This window comes from Prinia subflava, chromosome 18, assembly GCF_021018805.1.
Source record: "Prinia subflava isolate CZ2003 ecotype Zambia chromosome 18, Cam_Psub_1.2, whole genome shotgun sequence".
NCBI lineage: Eukaryota > Metazoa > Chordata > Aves > Passeriformes > Cisticolidae > Prinia > Prinia subflava.
In genome coordinates this window covers 13,892,974-13,916,044 of record NC_086264.1, presented here as the reverse complement: position 1 = coordinate 13,916,044, position 23,071 = coordinate 13,892,974, and the positions used below count along the sequence as shown (strand labels likewise).

At 43.6% G+C, this 23,071-nt stretch overlaps 1 protein-coding gene across 4 annotated transcripts in view; it reads left to right on the top strand.

Annotated features, from left to right (window-relative positions):
- MAPK10 (mitogen-activated protein kinase 10) overlaps positions 1 to 23,071 on the top strand; it is a 68,370-nt gene that overhangs the window by 14,391 nt on the left and 30,908 nt on the right. For all 4 annotated transcript variants that reach the window (XM_063415029.1, XM_063415028.1, XM_063415030.1 and 1 more), the window contains exon 3: positions 18,405 to 18,561. The gene's annotated coding sequence lies outside the window, so the exon portion shown is untranslated. The remainder of the gene's footprint in view (positions 1 to 18,404; positions 18,562 to 23,071) is intronic.

Genomic DNA, 23,071 nt, shown 5'->3' with positions numbered 1-23,071 from the left:
AATTTGTTTAACAGAAATTAAGGACTTGAAGGTCTTGTTGTGAGGCTACAGCTCAAGAAAAACATCTGTGGGTGTCTTCAGGCATTTAATGCAACCCTTTAGCATGGATTTAAAGCTTTGTGTATATAGGAATTAGGCATGCACCTCTGTAAACATGTGTGTAGCAAATGCAGTTTGAAATCTGGGGCTTATGCTCTCTGTGCAGGCCCTCTCCTGGCTTTGATACTTCTAATGCTTGTAAAGACACAGACATACCTTGTGTTGTATTCCCCCGGTAGCTGAACAGGCCCAGCAAAGGTCAAGCTATTTGCATATTTAAAAAGTGAAAACGAAATTTATCTAAAACATTCAGGTGCCTGGTGTCTGCCTTTGAGGGATCCGCAGTTGTTCTGTTTTGCTCTGGAACACTGCTGGACCAGATGCTTTTGTTCTGCCACATGTCAGCCTGAGCTTACTGAAGAGGAGTGAGCTTAATTTATGAGCTCAATGCTTTCCTGTGTCAGGCGTGACCTGTGAATATAGCCCATGAAATATTTGTGTCTGCTGTATTTTTTGAGTTCTGGGTGGAAAAAATAGCTCTGAACCACCTGCCAGGCTAGTTCAGGATTTGGCAGGCTCCTCTTCCAACCTTATGGAGAATATCCAAGACTATTGCTGTGGAATGTGGGAGTAGAATGTCAGACAGATATCTTCTGAACCTTTGAGTAGTTTTCCAGCGTGATTCTTATGAGCTCTATTAAAATAATTTTAATGGCCTGCAGAAGAATAAATGGAAATGCCAAATCAATAACAAAAAACACCCGGAATGGTGCCAGCAGAAAGGTGGAAAAGAGACCAAGTCAGCAGTAAATTCAGCTCTGTAATGGGCCTGGCATACAAACCCATATTATATAAAGTGGTGAGAAGTGTTCTGTGGCCACAGGGCGAAAGGTTTTGCCTGTTCCTCTTCAAGGCTGGTCAGTGTGGTGTCTCTGTGCCTGTTTCTCTGTGGCCTGTCCTTATCCAGAGTGCCTTTCCTCCTCACAGTCTGCCAGCAGGGAACTGAGTGCACATTGTGGTGCTGGCAGCCTTTCCTCTGCTCTGTGTGTGCGGGGGGCTGGGGAGTTGCCTGGGGGTGCACGGGCTGCTCTGGGGGTGCCTGGGCTGCTCTGGGGATGCACGGGCTGCTCTGGGGGTGCCTGGGCTGCTCTGGGGGTGCACGGGCTGCCTGGGGGTGCACGGGCTGCTCTGGGGGTGCACGGGCTGCTCTGGGGGTGCCTGGGCTGCTCTGGGGGTGCACGGGCTGCTCTGGGGATGCACGGGCTGCTCTGGGGGTGCCTGGGCTGCTCTGGGGGTGCACGGGCTGCCTGGGGGTGCACGGGCTGCGTGAGGGTGCACGGGCAGCTCTGGGGGTGCACGGGCTGCTCTGGGGGTGCACGGGCTGCTCTGGGGGTGCCTGGGCTGCTCTGGGGGTGCACGGGCTGCTCTGGGGGTGCACGGGCTGCTCTGGGGGTGCCTGGGCTGCTCTGGGGGTGCACGGGCTGCCTGGGGGTGCACGGGCTGCGTGAGGGTGCACGGGCTGCTCTGGGGGTGCCTGGGCTGCTCTGGGGACAGGAGCAGGCTGGTTCCTGGCAGCACCAGGGCTGGGGAGGCTGCCTGAGGGTGGATGGCTCTGGGGGACAAAGCACCACACGGTGCTGGCAGCACCAGCTGCTGCACCCTGCTCCCTGCACAGGGTTTGGGGGCTGGCTCAGGGCTGCACAGTGCTGTGAGGCATTGGGAGAGCAGCTCTGGGCTCTGGGCAGTCATTCCCAGCTGTGAAGGGAGTGGAGGAGGCCAAAGGTGTGTGGGTTATCAGTGCCATGCAGGGATGGCAGCCGTGTGGTGCTCCTCTCCTGAGCCAGCACTGCTGGGGTGGAGAGTGGCAGACAAGGGGAAGCACAGAGGCAGAAATGCACAGTGGAGGATTGCCCAGAAGGGTGAGGTTATCCAGAGGTCATTCCAGCTCGTTGTGCACCCACAGCCTCCTGCTTACACTTGCCATCCTCCCTGCACTGCAGGCAGACCGAAGGTTGGCAGGGGGAGAGGGCACGCTGCAGCTCTGGTGCAGTGCTTGTGCTTTCTAAGTGCCAGTGTTCTGCTTTAGAGCCTGCTTGTAGTAAAAACAGATTCCAGAATGAAGTGATTCTTATTTCTGTGCCTTACTGACAAAACTGTTGTTCCTCCTCTGCATCCACCACCTGTTTCTTTTCAGTGTCTAGTCTTCTTCAGATGTGTTGCTTTGTAGTTTCATATCTTGCAGTCTCTGTGTTAGAAATTGTCCTTGGAAAGGTTTGGTGGATGTTCCCCAAAACAGATGCTCAAATACTGCATGGAATGCCCAGAAGCGTAACTGCATGATTTTGGGGTTAGATCTGCAGGTTTGTTTTGTGTCTATTATAGCTCAGGGTGATAAGTAAATGTGATGTTAAAAACTTGAAAGGAGGTTAAATGATGTCTTCGAGATAATACCATAGAAATTCAACTTTGAAAGAAAAATTAGACATAAAGATACAGAGCAAGTTCAGACAAGCCAGATTGTACCTGGAAAAGCTTGGTTGTGATGAGACTGTTTAATGGCCATGCTGGAAAAGAAATAGATTTCCTGGCTTAGGATGCTCCTTTATTCAATCAGTAAATCCAGGAATCAGTGGCTAAGTTATTTCTCAGGGCACCTTGTCTCTGGATGGGAAAGAGGGAGCACAGGCAGCAAAAAAGCAGTGTACCTTTGTTCTGCAGGATTTATCTTGCTGATTTTTTCCCATGTGAGGCACTTGCTTTTGACACTTCAAATTTATGTTATTTATTTTGGATCCTCATGTTCTAGTGCAGAGCTTCCACTTGGAGCTGAGCGTTATGTGAGGGAGAGAGTGCTGTGAATGCCTTCTGTCTGTGAGGAGAGTCTGTGTGTCCTCCAGCAGTGAGCTGCAGTTTGGAAGGACTGTGTGCCACTGCTCTGAAGGACAGGCGTGTGTAAATGTACCTGGCTCAGCAGCCAGGCAGAGACAGAACGAGTTTTAAACAAAGGAAGATTTATGTCTGTGTCCTTATGTTGGATTTATATCTGTTACATCATTGCACTTAATGAGCAAATGAGGAGCTTTGTGATGTTGAATATACCTGAACCCATGGAGAGCTTTTCCACATTTATTTCACCTCCATCTGATATTGTTTACAGTAACTTTAATGAATATATAACTAACATAAACCCTAAAATGTTAATCTATATTCATGGTGAATAGTATTAGAGTATCTCTTGGTACATTTCATGGTTCTACATTAATAAAACTTTCTGGTTTTTATTACCATGCAGGAAAATAAAACATGGTGTCAAGAGATATTTAAGCCAGTATTCCATCTCCAATACTGTGTGATTTGGAAGATGGATAACATGAAATTCATATAGAGAATCACTTTGTTCCTATAGTAAAAAGAAATATTTGGGCTCAAAGCTTCTGCTAGGCTAGTAAGTCATCAGAATGAATAAGATTTTCATTGTAGGTTTGATATTATGGGTTTATGTAAAATACTGCTTTTTGGTAAATAATGTATTCATTTTCATTCACTTAGGGTGAGGCCCAAAATACATCTGCCTCTTTATCAAAAAGAGCAGATGCTGCCATTAAATAGCTCAAATTTACCATCAGAAAGTGGTATAGCACTTCTGTTTTGGCACTTAGTCTTTATCCTCAGTTATTTTTTTCATGCTAAATATCAGCCTTTTAGTGATGGCTTCCATATAACACATAATGGTGATTGGGGGTGGAAACCCTCAATGCTGGGGTTGGCTGCAATTCTTTTTGTAAGATATAAAATGCTGTAAATTTATGGAATACAAAGCTATTTCCTCAGGATACAGAACTTGGCCCCTTTGTGCATGTGGTATTTTGTGCTATTTTCGGTGCTATAGAATTTTATGGCTTAATTGTCTAGCAAAGTGCATCATCAGCATTGCATTTTGGGTTGGCTTGTTTTTCTAAATAAATGGAATATGTAGTAAACCATAACTGGCTTTTCAGAATTAAAATTAAGTCAGTGAATGAATTGATTTGTCCTTGCATATGGTAAGTGTGTTTGTTTGCAGAGTACTGTGCTTGCTGTTGGGATGTATTGTGACTGCAGGATTGAAAAGCAAGGAGAGGAGAAAGGTAGGATGGTGTGGGACGAAGAGGAAGCAGCTCTGGCACAGTTTTTGCTGTGCGTGACACTCTGTGATTTCTGTCCCTGAGACTTTCACAGGCCAGGGAGGGTTGTTTAACATCTGACAAGTGCAGTTGACAAGTGTGCTCTGCTTGCAGAACCTGCGGCCTGGAAACGTGCAGGGCAGTGCAAAGGGAGTTTGCACCAGAGGGCAGAGAAAGCCTGCTGACATTAATGTGACTTTAAGCCTTTGTCACTGGAGTTGGTTGGTAGGACAAGGAGATCTGCCCAGGCAACAAGTGCAATTAGTTACCAGTTTTCTTAAACTCCTGTTGAAAATCTGGAGAGCTCTTTTCTTTAAGACTTTTTTTTAACCTTACAGAATTTAATTTAGGTTAAATGGCCTTGTTGGTGACCAGTGAAGAATTAATATCTCCTTCAGTTCTGCTCAAATCCTGTTTGTTGGTACAGATGTTTGGTTTGGGTCAGTATTGGCCAACATTGGACAATACTGTATGCCTCTCTCCATCTCAAGTCTTGGCTTTTGCTGGATATTCATTTTGGGGTTGTTTTTGTGTTGTTGGAGATTTTTTTGTTGTCTTTTTTTTATTTTGTTGTTGGTTCACGCAGCACTGACCCATGCACCCCTCCCAGCGTGAGGTGTCCTTGGTTTCTGTGACCAAGGGAAGCTCCCATTGCATTCCCAGACACAGCAGTTCTGGGCAGGGAGCAGCACAGCCCCAGCTCTGGAGGAGCTTTTCCAAAAGCCCTTCGTTCTAGCATCAAACACTTATCCTCTTTTTGAAAACTTCATGAGCAGTGCCTTATCTAAACAGCTTTTGTGTTTATTTACCTCTTCTGGTGAGCCACTGAAGTACAAATTGGTGACAGGGTTGGAGGAAATGGAGTGAGATTATTTTCTTTGTGTTTATTGTTTGGAAACGATCCCAGAGTTCTGCCTTTATTTGTATACATTGGGTAAGTGTCAGAGCTTAAACTCATAGAACGCATTTGCAGAAGATTTGGGAGTGATGATTTGAAGTGATTTTTGTTTTGACAAATACGTTATGGCAGGTAAAAGCAAATTATTTCTGTAAAAGCTCAATTCTTTCTGAACAATAACTGTACAATCTTCAGTGTGATGTTCTTTTGTAAGTCCTAAGTTGTCTTCTAAGCCAGCCACTTAAAGGATTTCATATTGTTTTTTGATTAAAGGAAGGACTGTGCTGTCTAGGATTTGCAAATTTGTGAGAGAATCTTATTGCAAGTTTTACGTTATCTTGGTAACTCGGCACTTGATCTTCAGAAAATCATGGAATGGTTTGGGTTGGAAGGGACCTCAAAGATCCTCCAGTTCCACCCCCTGCCCTGGGCAGGGACTCCTCCCATAGCCCAGGCTGCTCAGAGCCCCATCCAGCCTGGGGCTCCCAGGGATGGGCACCCCCAGTCCTGTGGCAGCCTGTGCCCGTGCCTCAGCCCATGATGGAGAGTTTGTTCCTGATATCTCATCTAAACCTGCCTTCTTCAGTTTAAGGCAATTCCCATTGTTCTGTCACTGTACACCCATGGGAAAAGGTTGTGTACCCCAGCTCCAAAGGCTCCCACTTCCCTGTGGCCCCTTCAGGTGCAGAATGCTCCTGGGAGCCTTCGCTCCTCCCTGCTGAGGACACCCAGCTCCCAGCTGCCCTCGAAGGAGAGGCCATTCAGCCTTTCCAGGTTAGAGGTTGTACCAGCCACAATCACACCTGTAGCTTATTTCAATATATAGCAAGCAGAATGGGTTTGCATGGAGGCTATTTTTATTTTTATTTAGTTGGCCTTCTAGTGATGACAGATCACCAAATATGTTACTAGGTATTGTTTCTTGATTGATTCAACACTAAATTTAATTTGCATCTTGCCTCTCCTTAGCTGCAATATGGAAAACAAATGTAGGATTTAGAGAGGAGGGGATTAGGGATAGCAAGATGCATATAAAATCATCTCACACTGCTTTAAGAATGAGCAATTGCTGGCTTGTGATTCAGAATTCATTTTTCTAATGCGCTTATGTTAACAGTTTTATAATTAAGCGTCACTTAAAATTATAATAATAATTTCCTTTTCCATTCAAGCATAACAAAGCACTTAAACAAGCATTAATAAGCCTCATATCATCTTTGAAAAATAAGTATTATTGCCCCCTTTTTATAGTTGGGTAAACATAATTGAGGGCAAAAGCGATTTAGTCTGAAGTGACAAATCCTGCAAGGGGCCCCTCCTGGAGGCTCTTACAGCTCTGTGAACCTCAGTGTTAACTTGCAGATATCAGGGCAGATCTGTTGAGGCTTAGTAACAACAAACCTACCTCAGCAATGCTTAATGGAGATGAAAAACTCCAAATAACAGGCATTATTATACCAGAGAACGTGGTGTGAGGTTGTGGTGGAAAAGAGGGGTCTGTGGAGCATCCCCTGGGCAAGGGGGAGCTCTCAGTGCTCTCTGCTGCCCTGGGGCACCTCCTGGGCTGGGGGACACAGGGGCAGCCCACGAGCCCCCTGTGGGCACAGCACCGAGCTCAGGCTGTTATTGCACAGCTCACGTGCTCAGAGATGAAATCCTGACCCCTGCCTGGGGCACAGGGCTCACACCCACACCAATTCCATTACACTGACAAAATGCCCGGCCCGGGCTGGAGTTGAAGGACCTTGTGTGATACCTCAGTCCCTGGAACTGTGTCCAGTCTCCTCCAGGCAAAGACTGTGAGTGTAACCTCTCAACAATGTGTGCAAACAGAAAAAGAAAGCAGTCCAGGGTCAGGTGCACCTTCACAGAGGGAAAACTTGCCTTTCCTTTGGGAAACTGATTGGTGGGAGATCGTCAAGATGCATTTAATGAATAAAAAAACTAATGGAGTAAAAGCAGACTGAATTAAAGCTGACTTTGCTGCCACTTCCAGAAATACATCCTCACCTGCACCACAGCAGGAAATGCAGACTAAATAATTACAGATCCCTCAATGGAACACAGACTGCAGCAGGCTAGAAATAGAAAACCTTCCTTCCTTCAGAAGGAAAAAAAAATAGAAGCAAGTTGTCATAAATAGTGATAAGGCCACCTGGAAATTAAAAGCCCACCTTTTGGGGAGATGGAGAATTTCAGCGTGCCAAAGACTGCAGTTGGCTTCTAATTTCAATTACACTCTGGTGTTGCTGATCTTTTTCAGAGCTATCACCACTGTACCCATGTAGCATGTGTGAAGCTCACAAACACAGGCGTTAATGCCATTTACATGGACCAACAGCTGACAGCCCTGGGGTTGCAAAGGCCATGTGAATGTGTTGGACATAACAATGGATGTGCACTGTTCTATAGCATACAGAAATCTGTCTGTTGTACATTCAGTATTACAAATTTGTAGGCAAAACTTTCTGATAGGACTGAAAAATCTTCTTCTTTCTGTTTCCTGGGAGTTAATTGAGATGTGAGAACATAAGGAATTTCTAACAAGTATTTAACCTTGGTGCATATTAGAAGTTCAAGTACTTACCATATCTAAGCAGTATTTGTCCTTAAATTAATTATTAAATAGGAGTTGCATTCATGAATATTGATACCTACCCACAGATTAAAGTTGAGCAATGAGTCAGTTGGTACCTGACTACAACAGAAGGAGGAAAAAACTGAGATGGTGCTGTCTCTTGGTTCATTTTTAGGAGTGAACAACCATGATAAGGAAATGTTTTTCTAATAGGAAATAACATAATCCTCTTTCTGCATTGTTGGTGTTAGCACTAGAATAGAAATGAATCTAGTCTGTCTCTAGGAGGTCTTATAAGGAATCAAATAAGCAATGTAAGCAGGGTACCAGAGTCAAAATGGAAGAAAATAAAAATCTGGGGTCTTCCTCTGCATTATTAGCCTCTAGCTAGTTTTGTTTAACCTTAACTTGAGACAGCTTCATTAACAACTGAATTTTTATATGAAAAAAAGTACTCAGCTGCATTCTGTCATTTTTGGATGGTTTTTTGTTACTATCAGCAGCATTTCAGGATGCAGTATTACCCACAGGACTAAAAAAGGGAGAGCTCTTCACCAGGATATGTATGCATAACTCAGTTTTAAGCAACTGAATCATCCTAACAAATCCAACTTTAAGCAGTTGAACGGTGCCTTAATCAGACTATCCAGGTACTTAAAATCAGGCACAGCCCTAATAACATTTCTGCATTATGTCTGAATGCAGAGAACAGAACTGCAATACAGCAGGAAAAGTTTCCACAGGCAGAATTCAGTCTTCAATCCAGTGCACGTCCCTGACAACCTCCACATGCACAGTTGCATGTACATCACAGTTTTGTTCAACCCCAGCAATATCAGCATGTTTGTTGGCTAAAACTGATGAACTTTCCCACTGGCACTGCAGCTAGACCAAGAGTGAAATAAAAGGCAGGAGGCTGAGACAGAGCTCTCATTATTGGGTACCAGACAGCTCTAATCCCATCTGTGGAGATGTACAGCCAGCATCTGGGTCATGTGAAACACTCCCTCCCTCCAACCAGAAGCCTTCTAATGATTATTCATGATTAATTTTAAAGCAAGCACTGCAATATATTAAGTGAATGTATTCTCATTTTTAGAATCCCTCCCACCGAACAGCATTTCAAGCAGCTATTATTATAACAGTCCTGACAACTCCCTGATTAATCCTCATCCATGTGTGTCAGATATTATTAACACTTAACTGGTCAAAGCTCAGTCTTCATTTCTCTCTGAGCCTGTTCCTTGGTGCAGAGCCTGGGTGGAGCTGTCACAGTGTCCCTCTGCCAGGCGAGGATGCATCACCCATTTCCAGTTGTTCATTTGTTTACTGACTCTCAGGGATGAGGCCCTCTCCGAGGATGGTGGGGCAGCTCCAGTGGCAGGGCAATGTCCTGCTGGTGGCTGCTGCTCTTTAGGGATGGGTAAATCATCGTGCTGTGGGTGAGGCAGTGCTGGGTGCTCACCCTGCCCTGGGGCCGTGCTGGGGCTGCATCCTGTGGGCACAGCTGTGACCAGCACAGGAACTCGGCCCCAGTGCTCCCAGCAGTGCTGGTGCTGCTGCTCCTGATCCCCTGTCAGGAACCAGTGCCTGCAGTGGGCAGGGCAGGTTTTATCTGGCACATCCTGCAACTGGATCTTCTGGAACTATCGTTACAATTTTGGGTTTCAGAGGAGCTTTGAATTCTCTGTCTGGGTTCTGTCAGTTAAGAGTGGGTGTCTCATGCATTTGTCTTCTTTCATGACAAACTGAATTTTACCTGGACTGACCTTAAAATTTTCTGCTTGGGCCTTTGCTGTCTCTGGCTTCAGTCTCTGCCTGAACTGGTGCTCTTATGCTGTCATTAGCTATTATGTGCTGGCAACACCTTCAGTTGTTTTTGTGTTCATTAGCAAAAATACTTTGTCAGCTTATTCAATTTAATTCCCAGAAATAAGAAGAATGCAAAAGCATTTTTTTTTTCTTCTTCTCCCCCGCTCCTTCAAAGTGTGTGCTTCAGACAGTTGATTTTCTGGTCTGATTTGTCAGTATCTCTGTGGATGACTAAGTACATTTTTGGCAGTGTGGCTGTACCGAGTGTCTGCTGTGGAACTGAGGAACGCTGTCTCTCTGTAGCCTTGCTAAGATAACTGGAGTAGAGGTGGATTCTATTCCTGCTGTGTCTCTCTTAATTTGGCCAGGCTCATGCAGAGTGGGCTTCAGCTGTGAGTGCCTCATTTACCAGCTCTGCCACTGCAGGAACCTATTCCTGCACCCACGTATGGAGCCTGTCACTCAACCATTGATGGATTAATGGGGCTTATTCAGGAACTCCTGAACTTCATCAGATTTCTGGGAATTGTGTCATCACCTCTTTTTTGTCATGTTTCTGTTTATGATAAGACTATAATGCATGCTACCTATAACTTTATATATTTATCCAGTTGACATTAAAATAGGAGAGGAGAGTTGAAGGGTGGCCTTATTCTTGAAATGGAGGATTTCACTACCAACTGTTCTCTGATCTCTGATATGTCACAAAACTCAAATTCAGGTGGTTTTTAAAGTCCCTTTTTCAAATGCAGGGTGGTAGATGAACTTCAGCTGCAGTACTGAAGTTGAAATGTGTGAAGTTGAGGTATTGCTGTCACACTGAACAGAGCACAGTTAACTCCAGTCCTGCTGCTGGTTGGACTCGCAGGGCTCCTCTCCCCGTGTGGCTCAGACCCCACACACCCCAGGAGCCCGGTGAGAACCTGCATTGCCTTGGTGCAACCTGTCTGCAGTCACAGATTTTTGACTCCTCAGCTGTGAGGTTCTTGCACACTAAAACAGCTTGATCATGTCTGGCTTCAACAAACCACTGCAGGTCTTGAATGGCTGATTTCAGTCTATTTGCATGGGAGAAAGGTCATTTAATTTTCTGCATTTTTGCTGGTCCTTCGAGTACTGATCATACTTGGTGTGGCTTTGTGCAATGGCAGACTCTTTTAGATTTGTGTGACCTGTTATTCTGTGTTTGCTTTAACTGGTCCAGTTCTTGCCTCCCTTACCTTGACAATGCTTTTATGCAGGCTGGTCAATACACGAAGTCTCAGTTCTCTGAGGCTCCGCAATTATGTGCTGCTTTTTGCATCCTAAAGCAGGGGCTTTCAATAGCTCTGATTTTTGTCTAGTTAGAATTGCTGGGATTGCTGGGACTTCCTCACAGGACCTGGTGTTTTGTTCTGTGAGTCTGCAGCTAGAAACATTTTTTTCCTACATTTGAAGCTGTTTTGGTCACCACCATCCATTTTGATCCTCCTTGCTCGTTTCATTCCCTGTCTGTTTTTGCAAGTGGTAAAGAAACCCTCACTTCTGGCCAGTTCAAGAGGTTGTCAGAAGTAATGGAGGCATTTTTGGCATCTCTCAGCTTGCTTTACACACACAAAAATAAGTGAATCATCCCCATGGAGTGTCTGTAATGCAGCTGAAACAGAGAAAAGCGTGTGGAATGAGAGATGATTGGCAGGCACATATCAGTGCAAAGCAGATAAATGCGTTTAAACTTGCAGAGAAACGTTGATTCTGAAAACTCGTTTTGGACACAAGGGCCAATATGAAGAAAACTGACAAAAATCCCGCAGCAGGAAGCTGAATATGTCTTTGTGCTGCCTGTGCATTTTAAATTCATAACAATGGCAGCTGCTGCAGCAGAGTCTCCCTGGCTCGCTCCCTGTCCTTTCCTGTGGGAAGATAAGAGGAAGAAAATGGCAATTGCATTATGTTTCCTGTTCCTGTTAATTTCGGATCTGGAAAGGGCTTCTGCTTTACCCTGGTAATTGGGTTATGTACTGCAGAAGACCAATACATTTTCATGATTAATAATCTGTCTGGGCAATTTATGTATTTCTGAAAAGTACACGGAGGACACTGCATTTTAATCTTGGAATAACCACGGTTTAAATATAAATATGCTTCTCTGCTCTCGCATAGAATGTGCATAAATCACATTTCAAACATGAGATAATCATCAGCAGTCAGTAAAAAAGACATTTCCATGGCAACAGTTGCTAAATTGAACAGTGCATCAGAACCTCCTCCCTGGTTTTGTCTGGAAGCCTCCCTGACTTAGCTCGGATTGCCTCTGCCTGAGCCACGAGTAACCCAAAAATCACAGCTGTTCCCAGGTCCCAAGCTCCCCCTGCCTGTGCCCAGAGTGGGTAAAGCACAGTCAGCAGTTTGACTGCTGGCAGCAGTGGGCAGCACCTCTGCACTTCTGTAACTCTCCGTGGGCCCTGGCAGCTCCTTGTGGAGTTATCTGACTCTTCTCAACATCCATGTGGATGCTGTGGTTTATGTTTGATATTTCCAGCCTCATTTACTGTGGATAATAGCCTTTTTGAGAAATGGGTGTAAAACAATAACTTAAACCAATGATCTGGGTAGTCCCAGGTTACTGGAATTTTTACACTGCAGGTAAAAGCAGCCTCACCTGGACTGTTGGATCATTTAATCCCTGAACATGCTGAGTTCTGGTAAGGAAGGTGCTAAGGCTGGGTCAATTATATTTCAAGCTGTTTATCCTACTGTATTTTATTTCCTCCAGTGTGTCATCTTTTCAAAATGCATCTGTTTGTAGAAGGTCTTTGTCATGGGCTGTATTTCACTCATAAGGAGTGATTGAAGGTGTAATTGCATTTTGAAGCTCCATTTGCATTTTCCTTAACAGGTTAAATCACTCACATCATACATGCCAGATCTACCTTATCTGACATCTGCATTTTAATATATTCCTATTGTGAGAAATAATTCCTAACTCTGCTAATTCTTCCAATTTCTAACTCTCAGAACTAGGTGCAGATGTTAGCTAATGTTTTGGAAATAATATTTTGCAGGATAATGCCCATAGGAAGATGAAATAGAAAATGTCATAGAGTCCGTATTAATTTAAATAATTTTGATTTATTTCACTATCAGTGCTTTTTGGCTTTTTTAATGCAGTGGAATTTGTGGCAAAGCTTACTAAGATAAATTTGGATAAATTTACTGTAGATTTTAATATACTCATTCATCTGTAAGCTGTGCTTTTATTTAGAGATTTTCCTGTATTTGCAATGGTTTCATATTTCTTTATCCAGATTAAGGCTATGCTCTGCTGACATTATTCTGTCCTGGCAATACAAAGGTATCATAGACTTTACTGTCCTCACCTCCATTAAATTACTAACACGGGATAAGGGTGTTATAGACAGTAAAACTTCTTCCTTCCTGATGCTTTTTCATACCAAGCGGTCTCTTTTTTTCTCCTTACGGAACATGAAGGATTGATCCTCTCCATGCAGTCTGGGCTCATGCATTGTTTTGGTTTGCCAGTGAAACCCATTGGTTTTCTAGCAGGTGTGAGGTGCAGAGAAGGGCACTGAGTTCCCTTTTTATTTTCTCCTAATTAGATTGAATAGCTGCATGTAATATTGTAAAAGAGTGGAAGAACGAATCAGCCAGCCTTGAACTGCCCTAAAATTCCTAAACACTGGGGAAAGGGCCAAAAAAAAAGCTTGTTTATATCAGATGTGTTATTTCCCTAAACAAGGAGAGGTAGAGAAGTGCTGCTTTAAGTTTTTATCAGTTTTAAAGCACTGGAAAAGGCCCATGTTCTAGAAACAAAGTTTTGAGTTTATGAAGTCCCTTTGGCAGTCAGTGCTTAGTGCTGAGGTTCTGCTGCAGTGCTGTGCTTGCAGAATTCCGGTGGCATTATCTGAGCTGCACAAGACACAAGTGTAAAGGGAATTTCTGCTCCAGTGAACTCCAGTTCCAGAAAGCAGACACAAACGAGGGCTCAACTTGCTGTGCATCCCAGAGAAAGGGGGTGACTGTAGATAAAATTCCATGTCATTAAATAATTCCTGGAAGGTTTCCCTTACTCCTTTGTAGTTTTTAGTGATTTGGGTTGGCAGCTGCAATTTAAAATTTACTTGGCAACATGCAGGAGCTTTTCAAAGTGGTTTTGATAACCTCTGTCTGGGAGCAGAAGAGAATTCACTTTTTTTGGAACAAGTTTATAGCTTCTTACTTTTGATCGTTCCTTTCTTCTAACAGTCACGTGGAAGTGTGGCTTTCCTTGCCTGGTGACTCAGATTTTTTTACTCTAGTGTCAGTTCTTCAAGCTGCTGAAGATATCTTCCAATTCAGTGCCCAGATTGTTGGAAAGCTGAAGGACAAACAGTTCACTGAAAGAAGTCCAGTTCATTTTTTTCCTACTTGTACAGAATTGTGCTTTCACTGCTTTTGACAAATTATAGGATTGTGACAACTGCAGGCTTGTGACTGCTCTTTGCTCTGGGGTTTGTGGTAGGGACAATGGGAGACAAATACAAGCTTGAAGGACAAAGATGTGCAACGCCCAGCACGAAATGGGCATTGGTTATCTGTCCAGTTGCTGGCAAAAAGAACGCAGCTCCATGAGAGCCAGCTCCAGGAAAAAGGGCCGTGGTGTGGGAATGCCAGGATTCTGTGAAGAGGGGTGGACTGGAGGGGTCAGGATGGACCCCTTTTCCTCTAAGGCTTTTATTGTGTACAAAATTATTAAAAGAGATCTTGTAAATTAGAATCTACATTTCACAGCTGGCGTTATTGAAGTGAGTCATTAAGTGAAACCTTGATTAGGTTTCACTCATTAAGGACTGGGGATCTTAACGGGGGTCGTGGATGGGCAGAAAGCTGGTGGAACTCAGTGAGCACAGTGGTGCTTGTTGAATGTGATTGTTGCTGAAGTTTCTAATCACAGAGGAGCAGAGACAGGATCTAAAACGAAAGCTCACGTGGGAACAGCGGGGGTACAGAACTTGTAGTTTGAATGAACATTCCTCAGTCTCCTGTGCTGCAGCAAACTGAAATTATCACAAATCAGGTGCTCTGAAAAGAGATAACAGGCTAGAAAAAGCTGCAGCCAGCAAGGAGACAGAAAGTGATCTTTAAGCAGAATTAAAAAGAGGGTTATGGTCATCTACATACACCCAGAACACCAAAGCATACAGTAATTAGATGAAAAGATAGTATTTTTTCTCCCAAAGATTATAGAGGCATTTTCCAGGAAGTTTTCTGGTGTACATAAATTTGTTGACACATCAGCTTGCCCAAAATAGGCAATTTTAACAGTTTCACACTGTGTGGCTCCACAAGTTCCTTTATAGTTCATAGAAACACGCAAGAGGGTGGAAAACTGCTTAAAATAAAAATGCTGTATCATTGGCTTTGATAGAAACACACACAGAGAAGAATGTTAAAAGAAGCACCATAAGAAACATTGCAAGAAAAGAAGTGCAGGATTTGGGAATTAGGGATGCAGGTTTGAGAGATGGGGAGGGGGATACAGGGAGCTCTAAAGAATTCTTCTGCTTGCTTTCTTTAATTTTAAAGATTGATTTTCTTCATTGATAGTAGACCTTGAGGAGGCTTTCTCTTGGAAAAAAACCCAATCAACCAAACAGAAAATTATTTACCTTTTCTGTTGTTTTCTGGAAGAAAGGGTTCCTTTTTCTACAAAAAAATCAACTTCTTTTTTTCTTGTCTGCCATTTCAGTGAGAGTTTAACACTACTCAGTATGGGAACACTCATACTTTACCTTATATTTCACTGTATTTGTGGTTTATGGCTGTGTTTTGGTGTTACACCTGAAAGGTCCCTGTTTTCCCAGGAAAGGTTCCCTGTTTTCCCAGGAAAGGCCCCCTGTTTTCTCAGGAGCGCACTGACCTGTCTTCCTGGTCATCATGGCAAAAGTAGTGCCATTAACAGCAATAACACCTGTACAATAATTAAGCATTAAAAACAAAGTATATTTATCTATCATTGATTCAAATGAGTTGCAGCTCAGCTTTTTTCTGTTGTCGTTGTCTGTCTCAGGTTTGTTTTTACTGTTACACAGCTTATTGCCATTTTGGATAGCAGGATTTTGGATTTGTGCCATTTTGGGTAGGAGCTCAGTGGGGCACAGGTCCTGTCCTTTTGGCTGTGGTGGCTCTGCAGAACTGCTGGTGTAGCACTGGCCACTGGTGGCAGCGGGGCTGGAGCACCAATTGCTGATGCTCAGTTTTCCACCAAAGGTTCTGCTGTGTGTGTTGTAGCTGGGTGACTCTCGTGGTTGTGACTGTTTCTTTGATTTTTGCAGAAGAATGGGTGTATTTCCCCAGAAAGCTTTCTGTTCTGAGCAGGTCAGTGCTGTAGTGGCCTGCTGGGTGTGATCCAGGCTGGAGCTGTGCCAGGCTGGCTGGCAGTCCCTCAGGAGGAGGGACAGTGTTTGTGCTCAGGGAGGTGATGCGCTGTGAAAGCTGTCACGGCGCGTTGTGCTGATGGAGGGGCCAGCTGCAATTACTGAGACAGAGCTCTCTCCAACCACTGTAACCTGTGATTCCTGAACTGAAAATGAAAAGCTCTTTTATTTTTTTTAAACTAGTGAAAATGCATCTTTAGGTACTTTGAGGCAAAAGATGCTGCACATACTATAAGCACTGCCCATTGAATGTTTCATGCAGAGGGGTTTTTGTCCAAGTGTGCCAACTGTAAGAACACTTACGAGTTAAGTTTTGTCCAGGAACATAAACCCATGGAAAGAGATGTAAAAATAACTGACTATGGTGCACGGTTTCTAGGTCAACCAGTTATATTTTTGACTGACCTGCCTTCTTCTACTGAATGCAGTCTAAAATAAAATTCTTGGCTGAAGAAAACAATGTGATGATGGCCTTACAGTTGGCAGTCCTGTCCTTCAGGCCTGCATTTCTTGTGATCTTGGTTGCATATGGAGAGGTCCTATCCAGGTGGCACAGCTTTGGAGTGTTTGGCAGTGCTGGGGTAGGCAGGTGACCAGCATTAATTTCATGGTGCCTGCAGTGCCTGTGTGGATGAGAATGGGGTGGGGAAATGGGATCAGCATCTTTGAGGGTATCTTTGTATCCTTCTGTTCAAAGTCAGCCACTGCCATTTTAATTGAGCAGCTTTTGGGCATTGTTTGGATTGTACAGAGAAAAAGGAGCTACAGTTATAATAATGCACACTGTAAAAGAAACAGAGTCAAATTATAAAACTTCATTGAGCTCTTCTAGTCAGGCTGATCAGACCTGTTTCATCAGATTATGGTAATTCAAATGCAGTGGCTGTTCAAGATGATATTTGGCATGTGTGAAGCAACAGACACAAGAGGATACTAAACACACAGGCTCTTCATTAACAGATAAAACTCTCAAACTTTCTGGAGGTAAACATCATGGGGGTGGTCATAACCCCGATAAACCTTTCTACCAGCCATTAAACTGGTATATAAACTTGCTCTGAATTCTTGCATGTCTTTGTGAGCCTTGCATACTGTTGAGCACTCTTCTTCTGATGCTATGGCTTTTATTCTTTGTAAACAGGAATTCTCCACTGACTGTAATGTAGATTGCAAGGGCATATTTCATTGTGAAGAACAAGTTATGAAAATATCTGTCAGAAATAATTACAGTTGATCCTGCTGTCGGGCAGGAATATAGATTGGATAATTTACTGGTGTCTTCCTTGGCAGTGTTTTTTATAGCACTGTTATCAGGAATATCAGAATCTAACCTAAAATAGTGATAAAATCACATGTAAAGTGGAAAAAAAAAGGAAAGGTTATTGATCTTCTACCCTTGACTTTGCAGAGTGGTTTGTGGCATGGGCTTACTCGTGCATGACTGTGTAGAAAGTTTCCTGGTTTTATCCTGTTTTTCACTATCATTTAAGGGTGTCTTAAAGGCCTCCAGCAGCTGTTTGCTCCTTTTGAAGTTTGTATCCTAAATCAGATGTGGCACACAGTGCAAGGTTGTAGGAACCTAAGGACACCTGGAGGGAAATGTGCCCTGTGATGGTCTGAGTGTGTTTTGCCAAGTCGTCCATGAAAATGACATTTAAGCATCCTGGTGGATGAGTAAATGGGAGAAGCTGCAAGGCTATTGATTGCCCTTGTCCTCCCTCCCCATTCCATAGATTATGAGACCTGCAGTTGCTCAGCACAGCAAGGCAAAAGAGAAAGATGGAAATGTATAGCTGGCAGGTAGGTTGGTAAACAGCTCTTGAATTTCATGAGTTTGGTAGAAATTGAAGTGTCAGTATTATTCTTAAAGAGTGGACAGCAATACATCTTCCTAATGTACCCTCTCCTCACAGATATATGCAGCTGATATGGTTTTATTGATTTCCTCCCTTAAATTTCTACTCCTGATTACTTCAACACTGATGTTTTGGCTGTTTTAATTTACCTCTCCCCAGAAAGTTTCTTTATTTCTCCAGATCAGGAGTTGTCCTTTTCACACAAGCCTTCAAGTCTGTGCAAAAAGAAGATGCAGGATGAGGACTCCTTACACTTGTGTAATGGCACATTTGAGGAATAATGTGTTTCTTGTTTATTTGCCTTTTGAAGAGTTCTCTGTTCCTAAAGGTCCATAGCAACAGAAATGTTCCCTGCCACGGACAGGTATCACAGCATCTGACAATCACAAGGCACCACAGCGACCTCCAGGGTTTCTAATCCAACAGGCTGTGGCTGTGCATGAAAAGGACTGACCTCAAAAAAGCTGCAGAGGGTTTAATAAAACCCAGCTGCTCTAATGAGAGAAAATGGGCCTTTGGTGTCTGTGCTGTTGGACTGGGAGCATGGGAAAATGGAGCAGACAGTCCCCAAATGAGCTGAGTGTCCCAAACCAGGCCAGCTCAGGCTTCCCTAACCCTGCCTGTGTTTGACTCCTTTGGCAGCTGTCTTCCACTGGGACAGAGGTGAAACTCCGGCAGTGCGCAGTTGTTGAGCCGTGCTCCCCAGACCTGCAGCTCTCCCCGGGAAGAACCCAGAGCAGTTACACGTGTGTCACCTGGACAAAATGTAAAACCTCGCTGTCAGACTGCCCTGTCCCTGGTAAGGATCTCAGCCACCTCATTACTGCGGAAAACAAAGAGGGTAAATAACCTGTAAAATGAGGGGACTACAGATGTTACGTGCTTGTGGAATGTTTGTGTTAGGCTGTGATGGGCATACTGTAACAATTGTACAAAAGGGCATTTGGGTTTATGGCTCCCTTGAAGCTTGCTCTTCCCCAGGTGACCATGAGCATTATGAACTCATGGAAGAGGTGTGATTATTGTGGCACTGATCTGGTACCTTGTGTGCACAAAGCTGTCCCTTCTCCCTGCTCTTAGGGGAGCTGGGACACAAGAAGGGACAGAGTTTCTAATGCCATGCCACGTTTAAGTTGCATTCAGTACCTGTGAAAACCTTGATTTCATATGAGGGGTTGGACCATGAGGTGTGTGCAGATTTTGAAAGCCTTTTATCCTTGCCTCTGAAGATTTGCTCTTCAGCAGAGTCAAATAATTCATAAATCTCTCCTCAGCAACCCCAGCACAGGAGAGGCAGAGCCACCTGTGTGTGTGAAGCGCCTGTGCCTCAGCTCTGCTTTCATCAGCCACAGCATTGCTCAGGGCACCCAGGCTCTGAGCTGGGGCCTCTGCCTGCAAAAATCAATCCCAAATTGTTGTTTACCCATGGCAGGAGACTGTCCCTGCAGTCACAAAGATGTACAGGCCAGTGTCTCTGTGTCTTGGGGGCAGTGGGGAGGGAGGAATTATAGAATAGCCTGGTTTGGTTTCCACTTTTTCTTTTCCCAAATGGTTTGTCCAGAAAATTGCAGACTTTGCCTCTTTGGCTCCTTTTTTCCTCAGCGAAGAAATTCCTATCCCTGACTTTATCAAAGTCACTTTGTTCCAATGCTGCAGAACAAAGAGAACGAAAGAAAAGAAATTACTTTCTTGTGGCAATTACCTTTTGTGTTTAACATGCTTTTCCTTGTTTTACTTTTATATAAGAACCTAAAAGGAACATGACTTGGTTTTGATCACTCCTTGCCTGGCCAGTCTAAGTTCACAAAACTGTAAATTTTTTCCTGTGTGCCAATTTGCAGTTACCTGTACAACAGGGAACTAACAACAGCCTTCATAATTCTGTATTTCTGCATTAATCACCCGCTGTATTTCTGTTTTGCATATGCAAAAGCAAATGGCACTTGCAGCAACTCCCCTTGGCAGCAGCAGACATGCTTTCTTTAAATAGTTCCTCTCCCATTGTTGGGAGATACTTTGGAATTTTAACTGTGTGCAGTGCATAAATGATTATCATTATCATCCCTTATGCTTTGGAGAACTTTAACCCAGCGTTATCTGCAGATAGACTGGAGGTAGGAACACCCCCTTTTGCTGGGTTTGTGCCTGCCCAAATCAAAGGGGTGTTTCTTTCTTTGGCCATTCTGCATTAGCACGACACGTTCAGAGCAGCAGCACAGGTGAGTGGCTGCGGTCCAGCAGCACACAGGCTGTTCTTCCCAGCCTCTTTGTGATCACTGCAAACACAGGGTATCTTCTTACTCCATTAAGAATTTTTATTTCTTGTATATTTAGGGTTTTAATCAAAAGAAGCCAGAAAGTATCAAAATATCTTGTGTGTTTTGTAAAACAATATGTAACAGCTGTTTGATATTAACAGCTTGCAGAGATTTTGTGATAAATTCTGCTTGCATCCTGGAGATGAGTTGTTCTAGTAGTGTTTTGTTAGGGGAGTAATTAAAATTTGCAAATGTTAAAGCATGGAAGGGGGAAAAGCTTTTCAGAAGCAAATGAATCTGTATTTTAGTTGTTTGAGAAATAAGCTGGTTTGTAGCTGCGGAGTTTACAGCGTAATCTGCTCCTGGACTGCAGCCTTGCACTCCATAACTAAGCTCCTTACATTTCAGAGTGTCTTTAGTTGTGTGGCTGCTGTATTAATATGTAAATACAAACCAAAGCAGGGACTGAGCACCCTGACTTTACAATGAATAAGGCACTGTCCTGGTTTTGATTGGGAAGTTGGGATTGTGGGTGTCCCTTCCAGGGTGAGGGATGCTTTGGCTCTGCTCCTGAGTAACCCTGAGGGGTGACTTTGCTGGCCCAGTTCAGTGACCAGTTACACAGCCCTGCTAAAGCTGTGATGATAAATGCAGATGTTGCAGCTGAGCAGTTACTCCACAGTCCTGAACACCTTTCCATGTCTCCACCATGCACACTTTGATACAGGAAAGACGAGCATTGGTAAAATGTAATAACGTTTTTATCAAATAAGTAAAAGCAGGGCTAAATATTATTTTGGTTGCATAATGTTTTCCTCTTGAGTGACCAAACCTGTTAATTTTTCCTCTAAATTGAATGAAAGTGACAGAAATGGCTGTTTCCTGCAGCGCCACATTGGTAAATTAAGGTTCCCTGAAACAGGATCTAAGTGCCCTGGCCTTGCATACATCTGTCCCAAAGTTAGAATTTTGCTTTTGGCTGGGATATTAATTCTTTTTACAAGCCCCCTTCTTTAATGGGGTGGTTAACGTGTCACAGAGCAGCTTGTAAGAATAAGATCCAATGGCATACAGTTCAATTAATCAGAAATTAATTCCAAAGCATTCGAACTTAATATATATTTTTTATCCTAATCTAATAATTTTCTTGATGCTGATTGATGCAGACAGTAATTGTTTTTCTCTATGTATTCCATAAAATATAGGTAATTTTCATTAGTGATAAAGGGCCAGGGTCATCTATGTTGAAGGCAAATGTAACTGAATTTGGATTAGATTTGGAGGTTGACTTGGGAGTGTATTAAAAATAGTTTTGATGTGATTCAGTACATGCCTTCAGGCAGCTTTGCCACTGACATTTATCTAAGGAACGGCTTTATATTGATTTTATTTTTTTAATAGAGAAAAACAAATTTCTGAGAAGGCAGTATTTTTTGTTCAGCTGTGCTGAGACAGTTACCTCAATTTTTTATCTTTTTCTTTTTTCCTCAGAAAGAGAAAGCAGATTAAAATCAAGAGCCCAAACCAGGCAAAATGCATCTTGCTTTCACCACTGTGGTAAAGATTATCTTATGTGGGGCAGGCGCTGTTTTACTGTGCTCATCTCTTTCCAATTAGCTTTTCTTCATTTTTTTCCTTACAGTGGTAGCCACAGTCTCGCACACTTACCACTCCAGGTTCATCCTGTGCAAATTCAGAGCTGCTTCCAACATCACAGTTTGATTTTACTGCTCTAGGAAGTGGCTAGGATTTATTCAGGGAGTGAGGATATCCAGGTGCAAATGAAAAGATGGTATGAGATGATGACACAGCCTGCCTGTCCATGATCCAGGAGCCCAAGGAAGGGCACTGCAGCCTGCTAGGGAACACTCCTGGGCCAACAGATTTCATCTGGCTGGGCCAAATTGCCCAGACATTCCCTGGGTACCAATGTCATACAGCACCGAGGGTGAGGAAGGAATTCCAGGACGAGCAGGGGGTTTGCTGCAGGAGGCTGAATTTGAGAGCTGCTGTTGGTTTTCTAGTCTGCTTTAACTGCTCTCATTCCATGGTTTCTTCTCTGCTCTCAGTAATTATACTAATAGTATTGATTTAATCCTTTCAGTCTTCAAAGAGCTGTTTGAATAATAATTAGATAATCCTGCTGACCCCTGGAGAGACAGATAACCATTATTAAAAGTAAAAAGTCCCTGTACAGAAAAGGAAGATTTGATAGGAGCACTGCAGGTAAAGAGAAGTTCATGCCTGAAATTTGGGCCTGTCTTTAGTCCACATTCTGTTTTGAAGAACAGCTTTCCATAAGGAAGGAGTGGAGTGGAGAGGGGATGGCAGAGCAGCAGGCTGGGTACAGCATCCAGGCAGTTCCCCTGGGGGCTGTGCCACTGCGCAGCCCAGAGAATTTTCAGGATTTTCTTCATCTTGCCTTCATGGCTGCTTTCCTCTTCCTGATTTTAGTGCCTCCTAGTTTTGTTTTGCCTGAAAGTAGATCACATGTTTGCTGCTGAATCTTGTATGTTTTCATGGGTTCTGGCACACAGATGCCTTGATCATGATGAAGATTTGGGATCCCATGGTGGCTTTGCTGTTTCACAGACAGGTTTTCTCTCTGTGATGCTACTGCAATCTCTGGCTTCCCAGAGTATTTTATTCTATCAGCAATGTCCTGTTCTCCCAGTTCTTCCCCCCTGGGGTGATTTCACTCAATATGGAACAGGTAAAGTGTCAGAGATGGGGTAAAGAAATACTGGATGCTTGTGCTCTCACGTAAAGCTGCAGTCCCCGGTGAGTGATGCTGCTTGTCTCAGTAGCTTCTTGTTTCATAACTGCTTTATGTTGTAGCACAATTATCTCAGCATCAGGCCAGTTCTTTATTCTGACACTTCTTAAACATCTCTAGTGATGTGGTGTCAGCTCGCCCCAGAGGAGACATGATCAAGGGGATCTGTGCTGCTGAGTGGAAATCTGTTTTCTGCCTGAGGGAATTGGAAGTTACATACGTGTGTGATTACTTACAGGGCACTGAGGGGAACCTTGTATGAATTCAATAAACAC